The 5,414-nt window shown below is 38.2% G+C and overlaps 1 long non-coding RNA gene across 1 annotated transcript; it reads right to left on the bottom strand.

The window, feature by feature from the left end:
• Positions 1 to 6: 6 nt before the first annotated feature.
• LOC116379063 (uncharacterized) lies at positions 7 to 5,400 on the bottom strand. Its single transcript, XR_004212372.1, has 3 exons — positions 5,207 to 5,400; positions 868 to 4,809; positions 7 to 290 (listed from the first exon to the last, which is right to left on the bottom strand). It is a non-coding gene; the product is annotated as an uncharacterized LOC116379063 (long non-coding RNA).
• Positions 5,401 to 5,414: the final 14 nt, after the last annotated feature.

Below are 5,414 nucleotides of genomic sequence, written 5' to 3'. Positions count from 1 at the left end.
AAAGAATACATAAATCTAACTGCAGCAAAAATATATTTATCGGTTAAGAAAAATGTCACTTTCAATGTACGCTAGCTGCTAATGTTGCTACCACACACGACTCTGATTCATTCGGTTCACTACTGCTTCTGCTCCTTCTTACGCAGCACTAGTCCTCCCAAATCCAATACATGTCACTTCAAACTAAATAGTATAAACCTTACTTGTTGATAAGGAATGGGAAATGTCATATCATCGTAGATGATTTCACCAGGAAGTCCATCAGCGTTGTCCACGCATTCAATGGATATCTGCAATATCAAAAAATGTATTACAAAAAAGAAAAGTATCGTAAGATTCCCATATTAAGTTACCACTTCCACTTTAACAGCAAATTGCATGATTTAATGCGGGATTTCTCTAAATGATATAGCAACACTAATGTTTTAAACAAACTTACGGGGAGCTTGTCGTTTACAGACGCCATTTTCCTCAAACAAACAGTCGCGTTGTAGTTACGTACATGTTGGCGCCAGACCACGTCAGTGTTACTTTTTTTTTTTAAATGCAACATTGTATAAATTAATGTACAACAATGTTGAGGATCATTTTTATTACAGAAGGAAAATCTCTTATTCCAAACTAAAATATGATTTATTTTGAAAATACCACTCGCAGTAAAAAAATATCAGTACCTCTCTCCCTCTATAAAAAAATATTAAAAAATGAATTGGTGTTGACAGCACTTTTTACACAGCCTTAGTCCTCCAAAATCTCAAATAAGTATATTTGTTCACAAGAGTTCTAACAGGGAGTTAGACCTCTCTGTCGGACAACGTACTATATATTTCTTTGTCTGTAAATTAATTTAGCCAAAACAGAACATACCTTTTTTCTTTTTTTTAGATCCTTACAAAATCTTGACCTTTCCTTCGTTCATGTTGGTCAGCTTTGGTCCTCTGTTTCAGATAAGTACCGTCTCTTGGTTATGATTCAAACCACAGGAACTTCCCACCCTAAATAGACGATAAGGAATTGTCTGGAATAGACATAATGACATGCACTTCTGCAAGTACTTCTGTATTTCGAAATAAAAATAAATTCAAGGTCAGCAAATCTATCAGTTTCAGTTCCCAAGAATCCTTCTACAGTGGCCATGAGAGCTTCACTGCTACTTAAAGGGGCTAAAATCTAAATTCATAACAATTCTTTTGATTCCTCACGGCTCTCAACATGGCAACGGCTAAACAGTGTTTAACGGTGGGCGCTACGCTTCTTAGACGACTGCTTATCAGCCGTAACACCGTTAGCAGCTGTAACAGCTGTATGAGCGCAGTGTGGAGGCCAGGAGCTAACCAGCGGGGCACGCTCGCATGCATTAACATGCACGCACAATGCACTAAAGGCAAGCGCAGCCGGCCCGGCTTGGTAAACAAAGCAAAGAGAAGCTCGGACTACAACACACACACAGAGGGAGAGCAACTTCATTCTCTGCTCAGGAAGACATTACTCCTCTATATCTTTATAAATGCTCCAAGTATTGTAGAGAACAGAGGTACATGAAGAGAACATCTTCACCAATTTGACAACACGTGTGCTGCATTTAGAAAAAAAAGCTGCAAAGTGAGAAAGCACAACCAGATACAGAGATGCTGCGTGTTCAGGCAACTAAAACTACTTGGTCAAGGCTAAAAAAAAAAGATTGCCTTTCATGGAAATCACACAACAACATGTTGACTGTTAGTAGGAGACGTGATTTGAATTAGGGTCCTTTGTTAAAGTCACACTCTTTGTCCACAGTGAACTGGGACAAACCTTGAGAACTGGAGGCAAAAGCTTTGTATCTAAACTAGTACAAGTTACTGTGACTCAACACTTTGTGTTCAAATGTAGTTCAAATTTAGCAAATGCCTTTATGTTCATAGGATAATTACCAATCACGCTTTATCTCCAAGATGCGACAAATCATCAGAGAAATATGATGATCAGCTGACTGTGTTGGTGTCTAAAAGCTCAGCTGGTTGCAGATTCCTCCTTTTGCTTTACAGAAAGTCTAAAAATGGGAAGGCGGCCATTTTGTGGGATGGACTACTTCAAGTTTCAAGAAATGTGTTGCAATTTGACCCGCCATATTGTAACTGTAATTGTTTTCATCAAATGTTGTGAAATAGATGTGCTGTATACGTTACTAAGGAAGTTTCACAATTTTGGTGGCTCTTGTTGCCGAAAGTGGGAGTGTTTCTGAGCACCAGAGTCCCTTTAGAAAACCTCTAACTTTACAGCAGCAGGGTCTGACAGTCTGCTCCACTCAGCCCTGGTTCTGGTTCTCTCGTGCCTCTTGGTAAAAAGAAAGAAACCCCTGCTTGCTCGGTTAATGTGGGTAATTTATGATTTGTAGTTATCTTATTTATTTGAAAAACAACACTCTTGTGAAAACAATAAAAGTACCTCTCTCCCTCCATAAAAAACATCACATCAGAACTTTTTGTGCAGCACTACTCCTCCCGAATTTCCCTTATTGAAGTTCCAACAGTTTGTTCAAACAGAAAGTTATACCTCTCGGAGGACTAATTGACCCAAACATACCAAACATCACCATGTCGGACAACATACTATATATCTCTTTATTCAAATCATAACATACCTCTTTTCATGAGATCCGTCAACAAAATGTTGATGAGACGTTCCCTCTTTGCATGTTGGTCCACTTAGGTCCTCTATTTCAACTGAGCGAGAACACAGATAAGTAACATCCCATGGTTATGATTCATACCATCTAAACTCCACACCGTAAATAGAGGATAAGTCATTGTGTGGGATGGAAATAATGGAATGTTCTTCCGCCCAATATTTTTACACAAGCAGTTTCAGGTCAGCCAAAGCTGGTGTCATTGTTAACCCTACCACCTTCATTTTGACAAACCAGGATATAATTAAAGACTGTGAGCTCTGTCGTTACTTTCGTTTGTTTGCACTGTTAGCGCTATTAGCACCGTTAGCTGCCAGGATTCATTCATTCAAAGGTTGCATTGTACCGGATTCAGCATGATCAAAATAAGGGATGTAAACGTGGTTACATTGTGCATAATTAGAGGGTTTTCCATTACACTAACCAAGCTACACTTTAACAAAAAAGATATTGCTTGCAATTAACGACATAGCGAGAGAAAAGTTGGCATAATGGGCTACAAATCTACAAAAAGCTATTGTTAACTTGTAAACAATGCTACAATTGTTGTATCAACTTACCACAGATCATTGATGTAGTTTGTCCACTTTGGATGGAGATAAAAGGCCCGAAGAAAGCAACGACAGGTATTTCTCAAAATGAAGTGATGGGACACAGTAGTGGCTTCCTAGGCTGCTCAAACATGAATCCCTGTCGGCTCTCTTGGTTTCATTCGACGGAATCGTGTTTTTTTTTGTTTGTGCATTTGTAGGAACAACGTTGCTGTTTTTTTGTCTCATCCTTCTCGAGCTTTTTCACCAATCCAACGAAAACCTTTGTTGCCAGTGATACACTCTGGATCTTTCAACAGACACCAGGATAGGCTGAGAGGTGGATCATTGGCATAAAAGTGTCGGAGAGCCTGGTTTCGCTCCATTTTGGTGATTGTTTCAAAATCAATAGCCAGGGGTCTCGTTTATAACCGTTGCGTACGCACAAAACGGGGTCTGAAAGAGGCGTACGCCACTTCCCACGCAAAAGTTGTGATCTATATAAACAAACTTGACGAATCAAATCAAATTTCGCTTGATATTTCATTAGCGCTGTCTGCTCTCCTCAGCACAGAGGAGAGGGCCGAACTATCGACTCTCGTGGTCAGCTGTGGAGCAGCTGATGAAATTATCATCATCTGTAAAATACAGTCAACTAGTGTTGAAGAACTGCAGAGCAGAGCATCATTAGTTTTCAATAATCTTCTAATACTGTGCACATATCACATGTATGATTTTAGTTTTTATTAAGTGTTTGTGAGTAAAATCGCTGCAGTGAACACAACTTTATTTATTAATTTATGGTTTATTCCATAGTGAAAGATCCAGCATACTGTACACAGACAAACTGTAACAGCTATCTGCTTTGCATTGAACATTTATGGTTGAATGTGGGCGTGTAGAGGGCGGGACGTGAGGCTGAACCAGCTGCGCACATTTACAGGTAGATTTGGGATTACAGGTACGCAAGGTTTTAACAAAATCCGACATTTTGAAACAACAGGTGGCACAGTGTTCACAGCTGTGTGTCTATAGAGTATTTTACAACAGCTTTGAACGTGACTCACGTCTTAATGAAGGACTGGTACTATCTGTTTTATGAATATAATTTGAGTGGTTTGCCCTAAGTAAAAAAAAAAAAAAGGCTCTTGATAGGTATGTCAAGTATGACAAACAAAATGTATTATTGAGCTTTAACAGAAGCATCTTTACTGAAATGTAAACAGATTTTGGCTAAAACCATGAAGCTGTGCATAGTGTTTATGTTGGATGTTCACAAATTAGGTAACTCCAATACAAACTTTTTAAATAGTTTGTCAAAGATTTAGTGTAGTTCAGGGTAATGCTTAAAGCAATAGCTTGACAGTTATAGAGAATAAGCAAATTCCTATCTTGCGAAGAATTGAATTAATGAAATAATGCAACTCATGTGTCTGTACATGAGATACAAAGCTAAACAGCAAAGCCTTAAAGAGGGTTATATTCCTAACTATCTCTTAGCTGGGACCAGTAACCTCCTGGAGTTACTAAAATCTAAGTTGCGCTTTGCCAATTTATGTTGATGGCTGCAGACGCCTCCAGTCGTCTTCTTCAGTCTCTTCTTCCTGAAGACTGTGGGAAACACAACAGAGAAGTTTAGAAGGACTTAATACCCCTGATCTTATAATCACTGGTATTACAATCATCACAGTAATATTTAGCCTTATGAAAACAAACACCGTGGATATTTACTGTCCAATAACAAATACATGCAAAAATAAAGGCTACCAGTAAATGTTTAAAAGAGGCTGACAAAAAAATATATAACTTAATATTTAAACAATTTTTCCATCGCATGTCCACAACTACTTTTGGACTCACAGGTCATCAAATTAAACCGTGTAATGTGAGTCTAAATTTTTCTCAAGAAAAAGCAGAGCAGAAATAACAGCTGTGATGTAATCAAAGCGGTACAATGCAACACATTTAATTATTAGCCTCATATGTAAATGTTTTTTTTATTTTTTACCTGGCTGGGGAATTACTGTCTGTCCAAATCGGATCCAAATCCTGTGCGGCAGTGAACAAGAATAGGTGTTAACATAATCCAGAGAAAGTAATGTACTGTATATCATTGTGTAAACATGTATATCTATAAAAATAAGTATCCCATCTTACGAACCATTGAACCATTGAAGGACAGCGTCTTACAAAACATTTTAACCACAATTCACAAC

Source organism: Anarrhichthys ocellatus, unplaced genomic scaffold, assembly GCF_004355925.1.
Source record: "Anarrhichthys ocellatus isolate YVR2014 unplaced genomic scaffold, GSC_Weel_1.0 scaffold3641, whole genome shotgun sequence".
Lineage (NCBI taxonomy): Eukaryota > Metazoa > Chordata > Actinopteri > Perciformes > Anarhichadidae > Anarrhichthys > Anarrhichthys ocellatus.
This window is presented reverse-complemented; position numbering and strand designations above follow the sequence as displayed.